Genomic DNA, 24,784 nt, shown 5'->3' on the forward strand with positions numbered 1-24,784 from the left:
AGCCAATGTTGGTCATCAAGCACAGGGATGTTGGTTGAACGGGAATTTTTAAAAATTCGTTCATGGGATGTGGGCGTCGCTGGCGCGGCCGGCATTTATTGCCCATCCCTAATTGCCCTTGAGAAAGTGGTGGTAAGCCGCCTTCTTGAACCGCTGCAGTCCGTTTGGTGACGGTTCTCACAGTGTTGTTAGGAAGGGAGTTCCAGGATTTTGACCCAGCGACGATGAAGGAACGGCGATATATTTCCAAGTCGGGATGGTGTGTGACTTGAAGGGGAACGTGCAGGTGGTGTTGTTCCCATGTGCCTGCTGCCCTTGTCCTTCCAGGTGGTCGAGGTCGCGGGTTTGGGAGGTGCTGTCGAAGAAGCCTTGGCGAGTTCCTGCAGTGCATCCCGTGGATGGTACACACTGCAGCCACAGTGCGCTGGTGGTGAAGGAAGTGAATGTTTAGGGTTCTGGATGGGGTGCCAATCAAGCGGGCTGCTTTATCTTGGATGGTATCGAGCTTTTTGAGTGTTGCTGGAGCTGCACTCATCCAAACAAGTGGAGAGTATTCCATCACACTCCTGATTTTTGCCTTGTAGATGGTGGAAAGGCTTAGGGGAGTCTGGAGGTGAGTAGCAGAATACCCAGCCTCTGACCTGTTCTCGTAGCCACGGTATTTATATGGCTGGTCCAGTTCAGTTTCTGGTCAATGGTGACCCCCAGGATGTTGATGGTGTGTGATTCGGCGATGGTAATGCCGTTGAATGTCAAGGGGAGGTGGTTAGACTCTCTCTTGTTGGAGATGGTCATTGCCTGGCACTTATCTGGCGCGAATGTTACTTGCCACTTAACAGCCCAGGCCAGGATGTTGTCCAGGTCTTGCTGCATGCGGGCCCGGACTGCTTTATGATCTGAGGGGTTGCGAATGGAACTGAAAACTGTGCAATCTTCAGCGAACATCCTCATTTCTGACTTTATGATGGAGGGAAGGTCATTGATGAAGCAGCTGAAGATGTTTGGGCCTAGGACACTGCCCTGAGGAACTCCTGCAGCAATGTCCTGGGGCTGAGATGATTGGCCTCCAACAACCACTACCATCTTCCTTTGTGCTAGGTATGACTCCAGCCACTGGAGAGTTTCCCCCCTGATTCCCATTGACTTGTTGCGAGTAAGGATACGGGCTGCATGGTTTTGGATGAGGACAAGAAAATGGAAGGTGGAATATGGGAGACCGGCCAGGGGAGCATTGGAATAGTCAAATCTCGAGGTAACAAGGTCATGGAGGAATGTTTAAGGAGCTGTTGAGCTGAGGCAGGAGCGGAGGCGGGCGATGTTACGGAGGTGGAAGCAGGCGGGCTTGGTGATGGAGCAGAAATGTGGTCCGAAAATCATCTCAGGTCGCCAAGGTTGTGAACAGTCTGGTTCATCCTCAGACAGTGGCCAGGGAGAAGGATGGAGTCAGTTGCTCGGGAATGGAGTTTGCAGCGGGGACCAAAGACAATGGCTTCAGTCTTCCCAATATTTAGTTGCAGGATATTTTTGCTCATCCAGTACTGGATGTCGGACAAGCAATGTGACAAATGAGTGACAGTGGAGGGGTCGAAGGAGGTGGTTGTGAGGTAGAGCTGGGCGTCGTCAGTGTACCTATGGAATGATGTCGCCGAGGGGCAGCATGTAGGTGAGAAATAGGAGGGGGCCAAGGATCGATCCTTCGGGGACACCAGAGGTAAAGATGCGGGAGACAGAAGTGAAGCCTTTGCAGGTGATTCTCTGGCTATGACTGAATAGATGAGAATGAATCCAGACGAGCTCAGTAACATCCAGCTGAACGATGCAGGAGAGGCGTTGGAGGAGGATGGTGTGGTCAACTTTACCAATGGCTGCAGACAGGTCGAGAAGGATGAGGAGGGATATTTTACCATCGTCACAGTGATAGGATGTAATTTGTGACTTTGATAAGGGTCGTTTCAGTACTGTGGCAGGGGCAGAAACCTGATGGAAGGGATTCACACATGGAGTTGAGAGAAAGATGGGCACGGATTTGAGAGGTGACAATACGTTCAAGGTCTTTGGAAAGGAAAGGGAGGTTGGAGATGGGGCGTTAATTTGCAAGGCAGTGGGTCAAGATTGGTTTTTTTGAGGAGAGGGGTGATGATGGCGGATTTGAATGGGAGGTGGTCAGTAGCTGAAGAGAGGGAACCGTTGATAATATCAGCAAACATGGGGCCCAGGAAGGGAAGTTGGGTGGTCAGCATTTTCGTGAGAATAGAGTCAAGGGAGCAGGAGGTGGGTCTCATGGTCAAGATGAGCTCGGAGAGGGTATGAGGGGAGACAGGAGAGAAACAAGAGAAAGATGTGAGTTCAGGGCTTGGGCAGGGGTGAGCCGTAGGTGAAGTTTGGTTTGGTGGGTTAGGGTAAGGGAGGCAGCTGAACGGATAGTCTCAACCTTAGTGACAAAGAATTCCATGAGCTCCTTGCATTTTTCGTTGGAGGTGAGGGTGGAGGAGGCGTGGAGAGGGGTTTAAGAAGATGATTTGTCGTGGAGAAGAGAAGCCGGGATTTATCTTTACATTCCAGGATGACCCTTGAATAGTGAGCAGTTTTGGCAGAGGGGAGCAGGACCCAATAGTGCCCAAAAGAAGGCCCAAAAGAAGGAGATATTAGGAGGAATGACAAAAGCTTGGAGCAAGTGTTAGGTTTCATGAAAGGCCTGAAAGAAGGAAAGAATTGTCCTTTATATAGCGCCTTTCATGACATCAGGACGTCACAAAACAGTCAATGAAGTACATTGTGAAGTGCAGTCACTGTGGTAATGTAGGAAACGCGACAGCCAATTTGCACACAGCAAGATCCCACACATTTCACTGAGATAAATGACCAGAAAATCAGTTTTAGTAATGTTGGTTGATGGAAAGTTATTTGCCAGGACACCGGGGAGAACTCCCCTGGACTATTTTGAATATTGCCAGGGGATCTTTTACACCCACCTGAGAGGGCAGATTAGCCCTCGCTTCAATGTGTCCGACAAAATTCGGCGCCTCCTTCATTGCTGTGCTGCCTCAATACTGACCCTCCGACAGCACTGCGCTCCCTCAGTATTGACCCTCCGACAGTACTGCGCTCCCTCAGTAGTTACCCTCCGACAGTACTGTGCTGCCTCAATACTGACACTTCAACAACACTGCCCTCCCTCAGAACTGCACTGCAGTGTCAGGGAGGGGTGAGGCCAAATGGATTTTAAGTGTAAGAAAGGAAGAAATAAAATACTGGGTTTTGAGACTAGAATCCAATGCAGTTCACTAAGGGATTGGGTGATTGGTGAGCGACTCACCAATCAAAAAAAAAACAGGGTGGATTGTGTCACCAAAGGGCAGAATGTAGATGAGGAAGAGGAGGGAGCCAAGGATTAAACATTCAGAGACATCAGAGGTAACGGTGATAGGGTCGGAAGAGAAGATTCTCCTGGTTATGTTCAAATAGGTGACTGGAACCAAGTGAGGGTCATTCCACTAGAAGAGGCCTGTGTCTGATGAATGAGGAGGTGATGGGTGGGCTGTCTGTAGGTATGGAGACGGGGAGAGGTGGGCCATGGAGGGATTTAAATCCAAGAATGAGAATTTTAAATTTAAGGGATATGGAACTGGGAGCCAGTGAGGGTCAGTGAGGCCAAGCAGGACCTGGCGCTGGTAGTCGTGGACAACAGAATTTTGGACGAGTTCACGTTGATGGAAGGTAGAGGTTGGGTGTCCGGCCAGAAGCGCATTGGAGCAATGGAGTCTGGAGGGGACAGAGACATTGATGATGGTTTCAGTGGTCAATGGGCTGAGGAAGGAATGGAGGCGGGTGAGGGAATAACGGGGCATTTGTGAGGGAGGTCAAATCGGGTCATGAGCTGAGCTCGGTGTAACATGGGACCAATTTTACTGGAGCTGTTAACCAATGTAGAATAAACGGGTAAACATCTGCAGTCAAATAGCGGAGAGAGGAATGTCAATGGGACACGTTCAGTGTCCGTCCCCTAATATCACCCACAGTCATTTCTAGGCTGCAATCCTCAACCTGCCCTTCAACTGTCCTCGTGTCAGAGACTCACAATTCATATTTTAACTGGGAAACTGCAATAACAGAGTGAAACGGGTCTGCTTGTGTCCCTGGATTCAGTCTACACTGCGGAGAATCGGTAACATTTATACATGAATCTCCTGGAGTGAACATGGTCAATACAATTATATTAGAACTGTAAATGGAGCCGCTCATTATTGTTGGATGAGTCCGGTATGAGAACAGATTTAACCTTTAATCCTGAGAGAGGTGCGATCAAGATAATCACCTGGACTTTTAGATCTTTTTGTTTTATTCACCACATTATTTACCTCGGAGTCAAAGCTGCTGATGTAATGTGTTTGTTGAACTGACTGTAATTAATAGCAATGATCAGGGGTATAACCGTGTCAGTGGAGACTTATCCCCTGTATAAATCAGGGCTTGTTGGAATGGATCAGCTCAGAGTTCCTGCCGGAGCCGTGGTTTCCAGGCCAGCAGAAGTCGGTGCTTCTCACAGAAATGGGATATCCAGTAATAATTCAGATACAACGCATGTATTATCCTGTTCTTGCAGCCGTTGGAGTTCCAGGTAAGCCATTATCCCAGCTGTTAATGGTTTAAATCAGTGTTAAGTCTAATGCTGTAATTGGCAAATTACATTTTCTACCTACATATATTACACATTGACCTGTTCTGTTATATTGGTTGAATGATGGAAAGTGTTAAGTCTCTGCTCTTTCGGTCTCATAGGAGCTGCATTATATCCGTAATGAACTTTGTACATCCAACACTGGCATTGTTACTGGATTATTCTCTGTATTAATAAATTGTTGAACAAAGCTATCTCCTTAACTTCGAAACACTTGGACTTGTAAGAGTTATATTATATCTGTCGTGACATTTGTGTATCCAAACCTGGCATTATTACTGGATTATTCCCTGTAATGAATGTATTGGAATCAGACGCTGTCAGGACTTAGAGCTGTGTTACAAGGAGGCAGCGGAATGTCCTCCCTCCCCAATAACATGCTTCAGTTTAACTGGGGTTTCAATGTATTTATTGGTGATCACTGTTATGAAATATTATTTCATTATGTGTGTATCTGACGCCGCTTCAGATGTCTGGTTATTGAACTGAGTTTGCTGCTGAATCTTTCACATCTCCTTCTCTGTTTCACTGTGGATGAATTCACTGACTGTCACTGGGCTTCACTGTAAAATGAAATGATTTGATGCGATCTTGTATCAGTTTGCACTGTCCCTGTTGGAATCAGGAGCCCTTCTATTTATCTGTAGATTTTGGCGTTTTGTTAATTGAACAATCCCGCCATCTATCTCTTTACTTCATAATTACAGGAGAAGGAATCTCAATTATTGTGAGATTTGCCTGGAAGAGGCAATAGATTCTGTTTATTCCATGATTTGTAGATGAAGTGAACAGTGTCGGTGAACAGGTGGAGACTTGAATGATCTGTAGAAAGATTGAACTGTTCCACAGAGGCTTCACTATTTAACAAGCTGACTGAGAATAGGATCGGTGGAACACGGGGCTTGTGAACAGAATGCTGGCACAGGATGATAGGATTTAATCGGATATGAAAATGGACTTGAGAAAGAGAGTAGAATGAGTGATAGAGAGGGCGACTGAGAGGGAAAGCGAGAGGCTGTGGTGTGAATAATTCATCAGAATGAACTGCTGAAACTTCCAGTACAATTAAACATAGAAAATGTGACTTATGATATGGTCAGATTGGGTGAGTTTGTATTGTGGGACTCGCTCCTCATGTTTATATCCCTGTCAGGTCCTCAGTCTGTTTTTGTGAATGTTCATTGTTTTCCAACGTAACACTAAACTTAATGAAAATGTACTTCAAGAATACAATCAGTAATTTCTTGATCATAATGAATTATTCGGATACTGTACGTTTAAAGCTCGGCAGAATTCAATAAACAACGAGGTTGATTTAATTGATACATATCAATTTAATTTTTGAACATATTTTAAACGCAACACAGGTTCCCTGAAATCAATAACCACAGAAATGAATTGTTGAATGTATTTGTTGGATTGTGTTCGTGGGACCGATAGATTAGATTTCCTCTAACACTCTGCTGCATTCTCTCCCTGTGAATCCCAGACTCTCCTCTCACTGCATTGAATCCTCTGTCTCCTCATCCGTTGTTTCAGTTTATCCCGTTTCCCAAACTATCTGATCCTGACTTCCCTCCAGCTCCAACATGTCCTTTTCCTAGGCTCCCTCCCAATCTCACTCACTGGCACGGACTCCAGCTGCCTTTCCCGTTTCGTGCCAGCCCCTGTCGGCTGTCTTGACCCAGAGCAACAAACCAGCTGTACCTCCACCTGTACCATCACCTTGCCGACCCTTCGCTCTCCTTCCCTCTCCGTCTGGAGCCCAAATCCGGCTATAATCCGCTGGATTCCCTGTGTGTAAAACCCCTTCTCCCTTCCCCACCGGCACTGCGCCCTCACTCGGTCCTTCCACTGGATCCGGTGCTCATTTTATTTTAAAAAAATCTCTCTGCCCGAAAGCGCTGCCCAGGTCAATCAATCACTTTCCACCCTTCGATGCAGCAACGAAGCTGGAAATTTCACCTCAGATCCTCTCAAACTGCTGCTTTGGCTCCAGGTCTGATCAGTAATTTCTCTACTTCTTTTTCTCTCTCTTACAGTTAACTTGGTGGCGATTGTGATCGTGTCCCGAGGAAAGTGCGGTCTCTCCAAATGTATCAGTGTCTACTTGGTGGGAATGGCAGTGGCCGATCTCCTGGTCGTAATAGCGGATCCGATACTGAGACAGATTACTTTGATGTATCTCCCAGTTTCATTCCTGCACATTACTCCCGTGTGTAGTTTTATTATATTCTTGGGTTATGCAACCGCGAATGTTTCTGTCTGGTTCACGGTCGCTTTCACCTTTGATCGATTTGTGGCCATTTGTTGTGAGAAGCTGAAAACAAAATATTGCACCGAGAGAACGGCGGCTGTGGTTCTGGGAATAGTGATTGTGCTGGGCTGTTTGGAGAGTGTCCCCTGGTACTTTACACTTGAAGCTCAATTCATAATTGATAATGTTCCCTGGTTTTGTGGGACTAAATTGATCTTCCGTACTTCCCCCTCATGGGCAGCATTTGAGATGTTTCACCTCATTTTAACCCCTTGTGTCCCGTTCTGTCTGATTTTGTTTCTCAATGTTCTGACTGTCAGGCGTATTTTAATGTCCAGTCGAGTCCGCAGGGGACTCCGGGGCCGTAGCAATGGAGAGAATCAGAGTGATCCAGAGATAGAGAACCGAAAGAAATCCATCATTTTACTCTTCAGTATATCGGGCAGTTTTATACTGTTGTGGCTGACACAGGTTGTATTTTACATTCATGTGCGAATTGCAGACATCCGGTATTATTACTCCTACACTGACCCTGTTTATCTCACAGAAAACACAGCAAAGATGCTGCAGCTTCTCAGTTCCTGCACAAACACGTGTATTTATGTCCTGACCCAAACTAAATTCAGAGAGGAGCTGAGGAACGCAGTGAAATACCCAATCAATCTAATTGTTAAATTAGTGAAATCATAGAAAGAGCTGAAGGGTTTCAAGCACTAGAACTAAATCCCATTTCATACTCCATCCCTACACTTCCCGGGGGATGGAAAGTACATTTTATATTAGCAGCACAGAGCCCTGAAATGATCTTAAATCTGATTCTGAGATTACATTTTATTGATAACCTGACCCATTGAGACAGGATTTGCTTCACAGGCGATACATGAATTGTTGCTCGAAATGGCGGCTCCAAAGAGCTCATCTGGGCTTCAACGAAATGGCCACGGGGCAAATTTTGAAAAGCTGGGAATAAAAGTAGCTGCCGTGGGCCTGATCAGAATGGGTGCAGTCCCCATAAATGGAAAGGGAGAGAACAAGGTGGAGGTAGAAGTAGAGAGAGAGAGAGAGAGAATGACATGGAGATAGAGAAAGCGGGAGAAAGAGACAGAGAGAGAGGGAGAGGAAGAGAGGGAGAGGGAGACCGAGAGAGAAAAGGGAGAGAGAGACAGAGAGAGACAGAGAGACGCAGCGGAGAGAGAAACAGAGAGAGGGGAAAGAGAGAGAGAGAGATAAAGACAGATGGAGAGAGAACGCAAGGACAATAAATATAATGATTAAAAAAGCGCAGAAAATATCACACAGATTCACATCAAAGCGAGGGTGTGTGAGAAAGAGAGAAAGAGAGAGAGAGATACAAAGAGGGAGAAAGAAAGAGCTACTTGGTGAAGGAGAGATATAAAGACAGTTTCTAAGAAAGGAGAGAAAAATAACGAGAGAAAGAAAGAGTGAAATGAATCATATATATAATGAGAGGGAGCAAGCAGACATGGATGGAACGAGAGGGAGAGACTGAGGAATACATACAAAGTGATGGAAGTAGAAGTGGAAATAACAAGATAGAAAAACACACAGAAAATAAACAGAGACAAACGATATAAAGAGAAAACAGACACAATGAAATACGGACAAACATATATAGTGACAGGAGGGTAGAGAGTGGATTGAGAATAGAACACAGTAAGCAATAAATAACCAAACAAACTGTGTAATCAGCCTGGAGTGTGTGAGAGTGCTGACCAGCAGAACAGCAGCAGATGAAGCAGGCCAGACAGTTCATGTTTGTTCTGGGGTAACACTCTTGTGGATTTAATTTTGACATTTCTTAAGGTGATGCCCGGAGGCTGAACAATAAAGTCATTCAGCCTTGTGCACCTGACACTGACCATTACTTACTGCAGGAGTTTCCCAGCTGCTCTGTGCAGTAAAAAAAATCACCTGATGAACGAAAGCCTGAGACTAAATCGGCTTCAGCATATCTGAAGGAAAAGGACTCTTAAAATGATTGTTAATGACACATTGTAAAAGATCACACAGCAGAGTTTAGATCACCATAGCAACAAGAACGATTCCAGGAGGGCTGGAGGTCGTTTGAACTCCTGCCGACTTAACTTGGTTATGTTGTGGACACTGAGAGAAAACAAATGAAGTGTCAATCAATTGTGGGTTGTATTTGTAGGAACCTGTTGTTGAGAATCCACCGTCCCAGAGGTGTAATTCTGTGTTAAAAATATCTCTAAAAGCTGGGCAGTTGTTCAGTGGGGAGAGACACAGATCCACCACGACTGCTCCAAACTCACCTTTCACTTCCTGGCAGCACCACCTCAACTGGAATCTTCATGACTGCTCGCTACCTCCCAGCTTGTTGCCTCGATATTGGTTTACAGATTGCCTGTGAAGCAGATGACCTGGCTACAAGAGAAAGCCACGCTACACTACAAAGGAATCCATCAAAATACCTCGAATCTTTCCGGGAAGCTTGAGCCAACTATCTGAATAAAACTTTCGTTGTGGGCTTAGTCTAAGATAGACAATTGGTTTCCAAACTGTTATGCATTTTAGGAATTCAGAATGTGTTGTTTTATTGTTGTAAAAGCAATTCCAAATCGGGCATAAACACAAGATGTTGTTTAAATTATAATGTCAATTTTTCTAGTTTATTAATAATAATAAATTATTGTTTTCTTCACGACGTCATGGTTTCTGCTTGAAGTTTCTTTCGGAAAAAGAGTTCATTAAGTTAAATGTAAAATGAAACCTCGTGGAGACAAAAAGTCATTGCCCCAAATTAAAGTGTAAAATCACTTTGCACCTTTTTGCTCCTCCATCTGAACCGTGTGTAACTTTCCCAGTGAGCTGCTGGATTCTGTAATAAATCACAATGTACTCTTAACCCTTCTGCTGTGTTACTAAACTGGACAGGGTCCCGCAGCACCCTCCTGATCTGTTACTGTTACAAATACTGTTATTATTTCAGATTAAAGAAAAAAAAATGAATAATGGAGAAATAAGCAAAATCCCAGATCAGAACTACATTCAGATTGAGTCCAATTTTACTCTGATTGATTTAATAGAAGCTAGAAATACATTCTCTGCACAAAATGACGAATTGGACCTTTCCTCTGAATGTCTGGTCTCTCCTTCTCCTTAAGCATTAGGTCCAAATAACCAAATGTTAATCAATTATTTTGCAGAAGTTCACATTTTGGTGTTTAATTCCCTCACTGCACCGCTGTCTTTGTGTTAAACACCAGCTGGTGCCATTCTCACACAGTTTGTATCTTTAACTATCGTGCAACAGTGCTTCAACAGGAACAGCAAATGAGCCCTCTCCGTCTGTCACCATAACAAGCTCTACCTTGCTCCTCACCCTGACTGGTGCCCATTTTACTTCCCGTTCAATGCAGCTATTTTGATTAAACTTCATGGCAGCCATTTTGTTTAAGGTGCCCACTTTGCCCCTCACTAAAATGGCCGCACTACCCGTCATCATGATGGCTGCATTACTGGCGGCCATTCCGTTTCAGGTTCAGGGCAGCCATTTTGTTTCAAGTTCAGGGTGGCCATTTTGTTTAACATGGTCACCTTGACCCCAATATGATGTCCACCTTGGCCCAAAGTATGATATCAAACTTGCCCCTCACTAAGATGGCTGCTGCAGAGGCGGCTATTTTTTTCCTGTCCCAGACTTTGAAGTTGTTGCTCATCGTGTCATAGTGGGTGCAACACAGGAGGAGGCCATTCGGCCCACCGTGCCTGCGCTGGCTCTTTGAAAGGGCGATCCCATTTCCCTCTCAGCTCTTTCCCCACAACCCTTATCTGAGCCATGTAGTCGTGGTAATGTGTAAATATATACATATTTACATACAAGTTATTGTTGTAGTAGTTGCTGTGATATATAAATACAAGTTGTTATGTCTATAAGGATTGTCTCTCAATCTTTACATTTACCTCCTTTGGAAACAGGGCTTTGTTTCTCTCTAAATGAATGTTGCTGAGTGATTGTCCCTGAAACTGAGTGAGGGATCTTACTGTCTATTTGTTTTTTTTTAAAGTTCTTTGCTTCAGCTCTTTTAAATGACATGAATTTATTTGAACTCTTTGGCTGATTGGAAAAAGCCACAAACTGAACGTTGACCACAAACTGCAGGCTTTTTATCCACTGCTAATTAAAACAAGAGAAAAGAGCAAAGGGAAAGTTCGTTCACCTTTTTGTCCCCTGTCCAGGAACAGAAGAGAAAACGAACTCGGGGCAGTTTGGGCCCTGCAGCAAATATTGACCAGGACAGAGAGTCAGACCGGCACCTTTTAGGGGGAAATGAGTGAGTGGGAAAGCAGGAGAGAAAACCCTGAAAACTTGTATTAGAGAAAGAGTGAAACAACATGCGCTCTTGAGTCTGTCCCGAGTCTCTCTCTCTCCCAACTTTCCTCTTTTTTCTTTAGATTCGTTGCTTTGTAACTGGGGATTTTATCAATGGTGTTTTCTGAGAGATTGCCTGTGTAACGGAATGAATGTGAGTGAGTGTGAGTGTGAGGGAACTCTGGGCTCTTGATGTGTTTTTTTCATCTCTTGCTTTGTTTTTAATCAATTCCTTATTTCTCTCTCTCTCCAGTGGATTACTTTTGTCGAAATGCCGTAACATGAAGATGTGGAAAGAGAAATTTTGGGAGGAGGAGGAGGAATCCTTGGCAAAGAAGATTTCTCTCCAGAGGGGACTGACCGAGGCCTTCACCACAGGCTGCACCCAATGTGGCTCATGTGGTTTGTGTCTTGGTTACTGTGGGATCACTGGGAGCACTGTGGGCTCACTGGATTACAGTGCAATCTCAGTGGGGCATTGAGGGATCACTTGGTCACGGTGATCGCTGGGTCTCTGTGGGATCACTGGGTCACTGTGGGATCACTGGGTCACTGTGGGATCACTGGATCACTGTGGGATCACAGGTCACAGTGGGCAATGTGGGATCACTGGGAATCTGTGGGATCACTGGGCCATTGTGGGATCACTGGGACATTGTGGGATCACTGGGTCACTGTGGGATCTCTGTGGGGCATTGAGGATTCATTTGATCACTGGGAGCACTGAGTCACTGTGGCCTCCTCCTGTTCCTGTATAATAGTCTTGATGGGCTGAACGACCGACTCAATTGACAGTATTTACAGGGGTCTGTGGGAGTGAATCAATCTGTAAAAGGGAAATCAGGACTGTAGATATTCAGGAAGTCCCCAGCCTGCGACATTATTTACAGAGGTCTGTGTGAGTGAGTCAATATATAGAGGGGTACAAAGTTCTTTCGATATTCAGACGGTTCCCAGATTGTATCAGTATTTACTGGTGTCTGTGAGAGTGAGTCAATATATAAAAGGGTAGCAAGGACTGTTTATATTCAGGAAGTCCCCAGACTGTGTCAGTATTTACAGGGTTCTGGGAGTGAGAGTGAGTTAATATATAAAGTGTAGCAACGACTGTAGATATCCAGAGTTTCCAGATTGTGTCAGTAGGCAAAAGGATCTCTGAGAGTGAGTCAATGTGTAAAAGGATACCTAGGACTGTAGATCTTCAGACAGTTCGCAGATTGTGTCAGCATTTACGGGGTTCTGTGGACATTCAAGATGTCCCCAGACTGTGATAGTTTTTGAAGGGGTCTATGGGAGAGAGTCAATATATAAATGGTGCCAAGGACTGTAGATATTCAGACAGTTCCCAGATTGCGTCAGCAGTTACGAGGTTCTGTGGACATTCGGCAAGTCCCCAGACTGTGATAGTTTTTGAACGCGTCTGTGGGAGAGAGTCAATATTTACAGGGATATCAATGACTGTAGACATTCTGGGAGTCATCATACTCTATCAGTTCTAATAGGGGTCTGTGACAGTGAGTCAATAAAGAAAGGGTTGCCAAGGACTTTGGATATTCTGACAGTCCCTAGATTGTATCATTATTAGCAGGGGTCTGTGAGAGTGAGTCAATATTTGCAGTGCTACCAAGGACTGTAGACATTCACGGAGTCCCCAGACTGTGTCAGTATTTACAGGATTCTGTGACAGTGAGTCAATAAATAAAGGTGTACCAAGGACTGTTGATATTTCTGACAGTCCCTCGATTGTATTATTATTTACAGGGAGTGAGTCAATATTTAAACGGATACCAAGGACTGTAGAGATTCTGGAAGTCCCCAGATTGTGTCGGTATTTACAGTGGTCTGTGAGAGTGAGTCACTATCTGAAGGGTAACCAAATATTGTAGATATTCAGGGAGTCCGCAGATTGTTCCATTATTTACAGGTGTCTTTGAGAGTGAGTCGATATTTACAGGGATACCAAGGACTGTAGATATTCAGCAAGTTATCAGAATGAGACAGCTTATGAAGGGGTCTGTGAGAGTGAGTCAATAAATAAAGGGGTTAAAGGACTATAGATATTCAGATCGTTCCCAGATTGTTTCAGCACTTACATGGGTCTGTGAGAGTGAGTCGATAATTACAGGGGTACCAAGGACTGTAGACATTCTGGGAGTCCCCAGATTGTGTCAGCATTTGCAGGGGGCTGAGAGAGTGAGTCAATATATAAAATTGTACCAAGGACTGTAGATATTCAGAGAGTCCCCAGATTGTGTCACTGTATAGAGGGATCTCTGAGAGCTTGTCAATATGTAAAATGGTACCAAGGAAAGCAGATATTCCGGGAATCCCGGCGATGTGTCAGTATTTACAGGGGTCTGTGTGAGTGAGTCAATGTATAAAAGAATATCAAGGACTGTACATATTGAGGAATTCTCCAGATGGTGTCATCATTTACAGCCGTCTGAGAGATTGATCAATATAGAAAAAGCTACCAAGGCCTGTAGATATTCAGGAAGTCCCAGGATTGTGTCATTATTTACAGGGGTCTGTGAGAGTGAGTCAATATATTAAATTGTACCAAGGACTGTAGATATTCAGACAGTTCCCAGATTGTGTCAACATTTACAGGGGTCTGTGAGTGTGAGTCGATTATTAAAGGGGTACCAAGGATTGCAGACATCAGGAAGTCCCCAGCCGCTTTATCATTATTTACAGGGGTCTGTGAGAGTGTGTCGATATTTGCAGAGGCACCAAGGATTGTAGAAATTCAGGGAGTCCCCAGACTGTGTCAGTATTTACAAGGTTTTGTGAGAGTGAGACAATCTCCAAAGGGGTACCAAGGATTGTAGATATTCAGGGATTCCCCAGAAATTGTCAGTATTTACAAGGTTGTGTGAGAGTGAGACAATATATGAAGGGGTACCAAGGATGGTAGATATTCGGGGAGTACCCAGATTTTGGAAGTAATTAAATGGGTCTGTGAGAGTGAATCGATATATAAAATGGTACCAAGGACAGTAGATGTTCAGCCTGTACCCATATTGTGTCAGCATTTAGAGGGGTCTGTCAGAGTGAGTCAATATATAAAGGGGTAACAAGGACTGTAGATATTCAGGGAGTTCCCAGGTTGTGTCATTATTTACAGGGTCTGTAAGAGTGAGTCAATATACAAAGGGCTGCCAAGGACTGTGGATATTCAGGGAGTCCCCAGATTGTCTCAGTATTTACAGCGATCTGTGAGGGTGAGTCAATATATAAAAGGGTATCAAGGACTGTAGTTCTCCAGGCAGTTCCCAGATTGGGTCAGTATGTAGAGGGATCTTTAAGCGTGAGTGAATTTGTAAAAGGGTACAAAAGACTATCGATATTCAGGAAGTCCCCAGACCGTGTCATTATTTACAGGGGTCTGTGAGAGTGAGTGAACATATAAAACGGTACCAAGGACTGTAGATATTCAGACAGTGTCCAGATTGAGTCAGCATTCAAAGGAGTCTGTGAAAGTGAATCAGTGTATAAAGGGGTACGAAGGACTGCAAATATCCAGACAGCTTCGAGATTGTGTCATTATTTACAGGGGTCTGTGAGAGTGAGTCGATATTTACAGTGGTACCAAGGGTTGGAGATATTCAGGAAGTCCCCAGACTGTGTCAATATTTACAGAGGTCTGTGAGAGTGAGTCAATATATAAAGGGGTACCAAGAGCTGTAGATATTCAGAGAGTTCCCAGATTGTGTCAGTATTTACAGGGGTCTGTGAGAGTAAGTCGATAATTACAGGGGCGCCAAGGACTGCAGACATTCCCGAGATCCCCAGCCTGTGTCAGTATTTACTGGTTTCTGTGGGAGAGAGTCGATATTTACAGGCATACCAAGGACTGTAGACATTCAAGGAGTCCCCAGACAATATCATGTTTCTGTGGGAGTTAGTCAATAAATAAAGTGGTACCAAGGACTGTACATATTCTGACAGTCACGAGCTTGTATCATTATTTTGACGGGTCTGTGGGAGTGAATCGATATTTACAGGGATACCAAGGACTGTAGACATTCAAGGAGTCCCCGGAATGTGTCATTATTTACAGGGTTCTGTGGCAGTGAGTCAATATATAAAGGTGTGCCGAGGACTGTAGATATTCAGATAGTTCCAAGATTGTGTCATTATTTACAGGGGTCTGTGGGAGTGAGTCGATATTTACAGGGTTACCAAGGAGTGGAGATATTCAGGAAGTCCCCAGATCGTGTCAGTATTTACAGAGGTCTGTGGGTGTGAGTCAATATATAAAAGGATGCCAAGGGCTGTAGATAATTAGACAGTTCCCAGATTGTGTCAGTATGTAGAGGGATCTCTGAGAGTGAGACAATATGTAAAAGGTTGCCAAGGGCTGTAGATAATTAGACAGTTCCCAGATTGTGTCAGTATGTAGAGGGACCTCTGAGAGTGAGACAATATGTAAGAGGTTGCTAAGGACTGTAGATATTTCAGGGAGTCCCCGGACTGTGTCAGTTTTTACAAGGTTCTGTGAGATTGAGCCAATAAATAAAGGGGCACCAAGGACTGTAGATATTCAGGAAGTCCCCAGATTGTTTCATTGTTTGCAGGGGGCTGTGAGAGTGAGTCGACATTTACAGGGTTACCAAGGACTGTAGATATTCAGACAGTTCCCAGATTGTGTCAGTATGCAGAGGTATCTCTGAGAGTGAGACAATATGTAAAAGGGTGCCATGGACTGTAGATATTCATTGAGTTCCCAGATTGTGTCATTAAGTAGAGGGATCTCTGAGAGTGAGTCAATATGTAATAAAGTACCAAGGATTGGAGATATTCAGGAAGTCCCCAGAATGTGACAGTATTTACAGCGGTTTGTGAGAGTGAGTTAATATATAAATGGGTACCAAGGACTGGTGATATCCAGAGAGTTTGCAGGTTGTGTCAGAATTTACATGGGTCTGTGAGAATGAGTCAATATATAAAGGGGTACCAATGACTGTCGATATTGAGACAGTCCCCAGATTGTGTCAGCAGTTACAGCGGTCTGTGAGAGTGAGTCGATAATTGCAAGGGTACCAAGGACTGTAGATATTATGACAGATCCTAAATTGTATTTGTATTGACAGGGGTCTGTGGGATTGAGTCAATAGTTACAGGGATACCAAGGACTGTAGACATTCAGAGAGTCCCCAAAATGTGTCAGTATTTACAGGAGCCTGTGAGAGTGAGTCGATATTTGCAGTGGTAACAAGGACTGCAGATATTTAGACCATCCCTCGATTGTGTCAGTATTTACAGGTTTCCATGGGAATGAGTCAATATCTAAAGTGGTCCCAAGGACTGTAGATATTCAGGGTGTCCCCGGAATATTCCAGTATTTAAAAGGTTCTGTGAGGGTGAGCAATATATATAGGCGTACCAAGGATTGTAGATATTCAGGGAGTCCCCAGATTGTGTCAGTATTTACAGGGGTCTGTGGGAGTCAGTCAATATATAAAGTGCTGCCAGGGATTGTATACATTCAAGCTGTACCCAGTCTATGCCAATATTTACAGGTGTCTGTGGGGCTGATTCAATATTTACAATGTTACTAGGCAGTGTACACATTTAGACAGTCCACAGATTGTTTGAGGAAATCCAGAAGTGGATCAATATTTTAAAGTATCCAAAGCCTTTCTCATAATCTGTATGCATAATTGCAGGGAAATCCATAGACTGTGTGAATATTTACAGTAGATTCCAAGGACTGTGCCGTTATTTACAGGTAGATCCAGAGACTGCCCCAATATTTACAAGCCGATCCATAGACTTGCCAATATTGACGGGGTATCCAGAGATTGTACCAATATTCGCAAAATGGTCTCTAAACTGACCAGTAGAATGGTTCAGTTCCCATCTCTGAGTTTAAACCCATCCCTTGAGAAGTGGGTAGAAACTCTCTGAAATTAAAGGATTTCACTCAGAAATAACCTGCAATCTGTAAATAAAGCTGCTCTCCCTTCACATCAGTGCTGTCAGACTGTGGGTCTCATAGATTCTCTTCTTTCAAATATTTATTAAAAATATATACTGGGCTTTGAGCTTCCATCTGTGTAATATTTGGTTCAATATTTGTTGTGATATAAACATTGTTGGATTTAAAGTTGTTAACTGAATCTGTTTGTTCACTGACTGTAATTAATGTCAGCCTCCATGGACCCTATTTGTTTCACTGGAGTGTTTCTCCCTGCTATTAATAAGCGACTACTTTCAACATGTTATCCCATAGTGTCAGTGGGAGCATCACATCCAAGGTGGCCAACGGAGCACGTCACGCTAGATTTATGCGCGCGCATTCCGGACGATATCTGGGCACATTGGGAGGCCGAGTTGCGCTGATCCAACGGGTGTTGCATGACCCAATTTATAGCCCAGTGAGCTGACACACCGGGGGAGGCTTCACAGTGTTGGAAATGCAGTGAAATATATTGAAGTGTTTATAAACACAGGGAACTGACATACCAGGGTAGGCCTCACAGTGTTGGACACGGAATAAAATACAGTGAAGTTTTCATAAACACTGAAAGCTGATACACCAGGGGAGGCCTCACAATGTTGGACACGGAGTGAAAAACAATGAAGTGTTTAGAAACACTGAAAGCTGAAACACGGGGGAGGCCTCACAGTGTTGGAAGTGCAGTGAAATATATTGAATTGTTTATTCATAGAGAGCTGACACACCGTGGGAGGCTTCACAGTGTTAGAAATGCAGTGAATTACATTGAAGTGATTATAAACACAGGGAGCTGACACACCAGGGGAGGCCTCACGGTGTTGGACACGGAGTGAAATACAGAGAAGTGTTTATAAACACAGGGAGCTGACATACCAGGGGAGGCCTCACAGTGTTGTGCACGTTAGTGAAATACAGTGAAGTGTTTATAAACACTGAAAGCTGATACACCAGGGGAGGCCTCACAGTGTTCGAAATGCAGTGAAATAAATTGAAGTGATTATAAACATAGGGAGCTGACACACCAGGGGAGGCCTCACAGTGTTGGACACGGAGTGAAATACAGTGAAGTGTTTATAAAGACAGGGAGCTGACATACCAGGGGAGGCCTCACAATGCTGGGAACGTTAGTGAAATACAGTGAAGTGTTTATAAACACAGGGAGCTGACACACCATGGGAGGCCTCACAGTGTTGGACACGGAGTGAAATACAGTGAAGTGTTTATAAACACAGGGAGCTGACATACCAGGGGAGGCCTCACAATGCTGGGAACGTTAGTGAAATACAGTGAAGTGTTTATAAACACTGAAAGCTGATACACCAGGGGAGGCCTCACAGTGTTGGACACGGAGTGAAAAACAGTGAAATGTTTAAAAACACTGAAAGCTGACACACCGGCGGAGGCCTCACAGTGTTGGAAATGCAGTGAAATATATTGAAGTGTTTATAAATACAGGGAGCTGACATACCAGGAGAGGCCTCACAGTGTTGGACACGGTGTGAAATACAGTGAAGTGTTTATAAACACAGGGAGCTGATACACCAGGGGAGGCCTCACAGTGTTGGACACGGAGTGAAATACAGTGAAGTGTTTATAAACACTGAAAGCTTACACAACAGGGGAAGCCTTACAGTTTTGGACACGGAGTGAAATAGAGTGAAGTGTTTATAAAACCAGAAAGCTGACACATAGGTACATTGGAAGATCGGTACAGGATTCGGCCATTTAGCCCCTCGAGCCTGTTCCGCCTTTCAATGAGATCATGGTTGACCTGTGACCTAACTCCACATATCCGCCTGAGCACCATATCCCTTAATACCTTCGGTTGACATAAATCTTTCAATATCAGATTTAAAATTAACAATTGAGCGAGCATCAACTGCTATTTGATGAAGAGAGTTCCAAACTTCTCCCACCCTTTCCCTGTAGAAGTGTTTCCGAACTTCACTCCTGAAAGTCCTGGCTTTCATTTTCAGGCTCTGTCCTCTCGTCCGAGACTCCCCAAACAGCGGAAATAATTTCTCTCTTTCGATCCGACCAGTTCCCCGGAACACCTTGAAAACTGCGATCAAATTATCCTTTAATCTTCTAAATTCCAGGGAATACAAGCCTGGTTTGTTTACTCTCTCCTCGTAATTTAACCCTTCGTGTTCAGGTATCATTCCAGTAAATCTGCGCTGCACTCCCAAGGCCAACATGTCCTTCCTAAGGTGTGGCACCCAGGACTGAACACAGTACTCCAGGTGTGGTCTAACCAGAGCTTTGTACAGCTGCAGCATAACTTCTACCTACGTATTCTAGTCCTATCGATATAAAGGCCAGCATTCCATTCGCCTTTTCAGCTTATTTTCTGTACCTGTCCATAATATTTTAATGATCTATATACATGGACCTCTAAGTCTCTTGTGATTTTGTGATTTCCGATCCCACTGCTGTTTCTCTGCACCAGTTAAAGGGGCGAGTGAGAGACGGAGGAAATTGTCCCAGTTCCAGAAAAGCATACGGGATCTGCTCCAGCTGCAGTCGATGGGGATCGATGTCGGGGAGGAACTCAGTGAGTTGAAGGGCCAGAAAGTCTCACTCGTCACCTCTGAGACCTCGAAGATCACCTTTCTGTCCAGAGTCCGCTCTGTGGGGCAGGGCGAGAAGTGCTCGCGTTTCTTCTTCCAGAAGCTGCACAGAGAGACCTCTGGTAATCAGCAGACTGAAGGAGGAAGAGGGATCGGTGACGTCTTCACAGACCGACATACTGAGGATCAGCAAGTCCTTTTATGCCGGGCTGTTTGACGCAAAGCCCAGAGACAGCACGGCCTCCCAATCCTTCCTGTCCTCTCTCTCTTAGAGGACAGCGAGTGGTAGAGCCTGGATTGGTCATTGACCTTGGACGAGTTGACAAAGGCCGTCCAGTCCTTGAGAAGAGTAGAACTCCGGGGAGCGAGGGTTTACCGGTTGACTTGCACTCAGCTCTGTGTAACTGGATAGATCCAGACCTATTGGAAGTGTACGTGGGTTTGCTTCTGGCAGGCAGCATGTCAGAATCCATGACGAAAAGCATCATCACCCTCATCTACAAGCAGAAGGGGGAGAGGGAAGAAATCAGAAATTGGTGACCCATTTCCTTGCTAAATGACGACTTCAAAATTCTATCTGCGGCCATCGCCAACAGGCTCAAGTCTGCTCTGGAGAGGTTGATCCACCCGGATCAGACCTGTACTGTACCCGGCAGGAAGATCTCTGATAGCCTTGTGCTGCCCAGGCATACGATCGCCTACATACAGGACAGGGGGGTAAACACCTGCCTCATCAGCCTGGTCCAGGACAGGGCCTTGCTCAGAATATCTCACACCTACATGATGGACGTGCTCTCCAAAATGGGGTTTGGAGAGAGAATCCGCGATTGGATCCGACTGCTCGATGTGGACATCCGCAGCTCATTCCTAATCAATGGGCGGGAGTCAGAGAGTTTTCCAATCATATCTGGAGTCAGGCAGGGCTGTCCTCTCTCTGCGGTCTTGTTCAAGTGTTGTATCGAGCTATTTGCCCCGTCCATCAGGAAGGGCACAGGTATCAGGGGGATGACGATCCCAGGCAGCGGAGGCTCTCAGGTTAAGGCCTCCCTGTACATGGATGACGTCACCGTCTTTTGCTCCGATCAGCAGTCGGTCCACAGACTGATGGGCATCTGTGAACGATTCGAACTGGCCTCGGGGTCCAGAGTGAACTACAGTAAGGGTGAGGCCATGTTCTATGGCAGGTGGGAGACCCGATCCTTTGTCCCCTTCACCGTCAGGTCCGACTACCTGGTTCAGGGGGGCCCCAGGTCTCCAGCAAGCAATGGGAGGAGCGGGTAGCCAAGGCGAAACAGAAGCTTGGTGTGTTGGGGTGCTCAATAACGGGCAGGAACCTGGTGATAAAGTGTGAGGTACTCGCGGTGTTGCTCTACGTGGCCCAGGTCTGGTCCATTCCCCACCGCTCGGTCGCCACAGTCACCCGAGCTATCGTCCACTTTGTCTGGAGGTCCAAGGTAGAATGTGTCCACAGGGACACCATGTACAAGTCCCCAGACAAAGGGGGCAGAAGCGTCCCTAATGCTGCCCTGATCCTGATGGATATTTTTGTGTGTGGCTGCCTCAGGATGTGTGTAGAGCGCGGGTACACAAACAGCAAGTGTCACTACGTGCTGAGTTTCTACCTGTCCAATACACTGAGAAAACTGGGTCTGGCCATGCTGGCCGAGCAGACGCAGGATGTACCTTCCAGCTCGACAGTCCACCACCACTGTCCCAGGTGGAGAATTTCCTGAGGAGGAACCACTTCGATCACAACGCCGTCGGACAGTGGTCGACGAGGAACGTTCTGGGGGTCTTGCAGGAAAAGGAGAGGGTGGATCCGATCGGGCAGTTCCCCGACCAGACGGTTGATGCCATTTGGCAGAACATCTCGTCGCTGGAACTGACCAACAGGCACCAGGATGTGGCCTGGATGGTGGTGAGAAGGGACCTCCCAGTGCGGTCCTTCCAACACGCACGGAATCTCAGCACCACCTCGAGCTGCCTTCAAAGCTGCAACGGGGATGAGACCGTTGTCCGTCTTCTGGTGGACTGGACCTTCACGCAGAATGTGTGGAGAGAGATGCGTTTGTCTCTGTGCCAGTTCATCCCCAACACCTCGGTAACACAGGACGCTGTGCTCCATGGGTTGTTCCCCAGGACGTAAACTGAGACAGATATCGACTGCTGCTGGAAGACCATCAACTCGGTGAAGGAGGCCCTTTGGTCCACTCGAAACCTACAGGTTTTCCAGCTGAAGGAGCGGTCCACGACCGAGTGTTGCCGACTGACACACTCCAAGGTCCAGGGAAATGTGCTGCGGGATGCACTGAGGCACGGTGCGGCCTACACAAGGGCTCTATGGGGAAAGAGCACCGTGTAAAGCCATCCCACCTTTTATTACACAGAATGTATGACAAGAAATGCACTCTGCATTGTATCGAAATAATGGGATAAGAGTGTGTGCGATCTGTTTTGTATTGTTTAGAATTGAAATTGCGATTTTTACCCTGAACTGTATGCATCCTTAAATTTTATGAAATAAAGTATATTTTGAAAATAAAAAAAAATTGCTGCTCAACGGCACTCCTCTGAGCAGCGAGAGACCTGTCTGACTGTCTGAGAGAAGTCTTTTTTGCCTGAAAGTGAGTCCGGTTTGACGTGTTGTTGCACAAAGGCTCTCCCTGCTGGTGAGCAGAGGAAAATGCTCGAGCAAAACAGCCGTGTTCGGACAGACACAGAAAGCTTTCAGGTTTGAGAAAGGAAAAGCGCCAATATTTTAAGCAGTAAGCAATCTGTAAAGTTAAGAAAGCGGCCTTGAGCTCAACACCATTCGCTCCAAAAGCAAGTTTGCTACTTTGCGCCGGAATTAAACCAGCGATTGAAGAGTAATTTTGCTTTCAAGATTTAATCTCTACAAGTTTTCCGCATTACCAGCTGAGCTATAGAAGGGAAGCAGCAAAGGTGATTGTTCACCGTGCGCCTTTTGACACTCCCGGACTCGTGGAGTTGCGTGGGCATGACCGAGACTGACTCGGTACCTGCTCATACCGCAGCGCTTTGAGAATGTGAGCTGCTCCTTACTCTCCACAACCTGGGTTAGTGGAGCAATGGAGAACGTGTCTGGCCAGAATTCAGAAGATTGTTGGTTCGATTTCCACCTGGATGGAGAGTTTTTTGCAAACTGCCGATTAGTTTATGATTTTACAACTTGCAAACTGTCCTACTTGGTAGTGCTGCCTGGATGTTTGTGCATCAAGTGCCTTCTTAGCGCAGCAGGCAGCGCGTCAGTCTCATAATCTGAAGGTCCTGAGTTCAATCCTCAGAGAAGGCATCTTTAAACTTTTTTCCCATCTTTGCTCAAGACCAAAATCAAGAATTTTTGCTGCCTGCAGCACACCAAAAGATTTGCTGCCCCTTGACCCCTCTGTGCCGTAGCACGCAGTGAAGCTTAAGAAGTACATGGACCATGGGCTCGCTGAAAACTGACACCACTTTTGTTTCTGGACAATTGACCCAAGTCAAAAGGTGAGTGGAGAATACAAGAAACGATCCTGCTATCTCTCACATGCTCAGCGAGCACTCTATCAGAATCATAGAAAGGTTACAGCACGGAATGAGGCCATTTGGCCTATCGAGTCCACACCAGCTCTATGCAAGAGCAATCCAGCTTGTCCCACTCCCCCGCCCCATCCCCAGAGCCCTGCAAATGTTTTCCTTTCCATGATTGAATCACCCCCTCGGGCAGTCCATTCCAGATCCTAACCACTCGCTGCGTAAAAAAGTTTTTCCTCCTGTCACATTTGGTTCTTTTGTCAATCAACTTTAATCTATGTCCTCTGGTCCTTGACCCTTCCGCCAATGGGAACAGTTTTTCTCTATCTACTCTGTCTAAATCATTCATGATTTTGAATACCTCTATCAAATCTGCTCGCAAAAGTTTCTGTTCCAAGGAGAACAATCCCAGCTTCTCCAGTCTATCCATGAAACTAAAATCCCTCATCCCTGGAATCATTCGAGTAAATCTCTTCTGCACCCTCTGCAAGGCCTTCACATCTTTCCTAAAGTGCGGTGCCCAGGAGTGGATACAATACTCCAGCTATGGCCGAACCAGTGTTTCATAAAGGTTCATCATGACTTCCATACTTTTGTACTCTATGCCTCTATTTATAAAGCCATGGATCGCGTATGGTTTTGAACTGCTTTTTCAACCTGCACTGTCACCTTCAATGATTTGTGCACATACACCCCCAGATCTCTCTGTTCCTGTACCCATTTTAGAATTGTGCCCTCTAGTTTATATTGTCTCTCCTCGTTATTCCCACCGAAATGCATCAATTCGCATTTTTCTACGTTAATGTTCATCTGCCACGTGTCCGCCCATGACAACAGCGTGTCTATATCCTCTTGAAGTCTATCACTATTCTTCTTACTGTTTACTACCCTTCCACTGTGGGAGAACCTTCACCACACGGACTGCAGCGGTTCAAGAAGGCGGCTCACCACCACCTTCTCAAGGACGATGAGGGATGGCCAGCGATGCCCACATCCCATGAACGAATAAAAAACAATTTCGTGTCCTCTGCAAATTTGGAAATTGTGCCCTGTACACCCAAGTCCAAGTCATTAATATATATCAAGAAAAGCAGTGGTCCCAGCACTGACCACTGAGGAACAACACTATATACTTCCCTCCAGTCCGAAAAAGCAACCGTTCACCACGACTCTCTGTTTCCTGTCCCGCAGCTAATTCTGTATCCATGTTTCTACTGCCCCCTTTATTCCATATTTGTGGTTGTTTATTGTAAATTGCCCCTCACAGTAGCTGCTTCGCACTCGCCTCCAAGCGGCTCCACGACCAGCAGAGAAATCTTGCCTTGGGTTGGCCCCCTCCCTGAATACAATCAATACTTTACTCCAATCGGTAGTATCGAGCATCAGCAAGTGAGCAACAGTAGAACTGGAAGCCACAGCAATCGTG

At 45.5% G+C, this 24,784-nt stretch overlaps 1 non-coding gene across 1 annotated transcript; it reads left to right on the forward strand.

The window, feature by feature from the left end:
* The first annotated feature begins 23,064 nt into the window (after positions 1–23,064).
* Positions 23,065–23,137, forward strand: trnam-cau (transfer RNA methionine (anticodon CAU)). Its single transcript has one exon. It is a non-coding gene; the product is annotated as a tRNA-Met (tRNA).
* Positions 23,138–24,784: the final 1,647 nt, after the last annotated feature.

Source organism: Heptranchias perlo, unplaced genomic scaffold (assembly GCF_035084215.1).
Source record: "Heptranchias perlo isolate sHepPer1 unplaced genomic scaffold, sHepPer1.hap1 HAP1_SCAFFOLD_129, whole genome shotgun sequence".
Lineage (NCBI taxonomy): Eukaryota > Metazoa > Chordata > Chondrichthyes > Hexanchiformes > Hexanchidae > Heptranchias > Heptranchias perlo.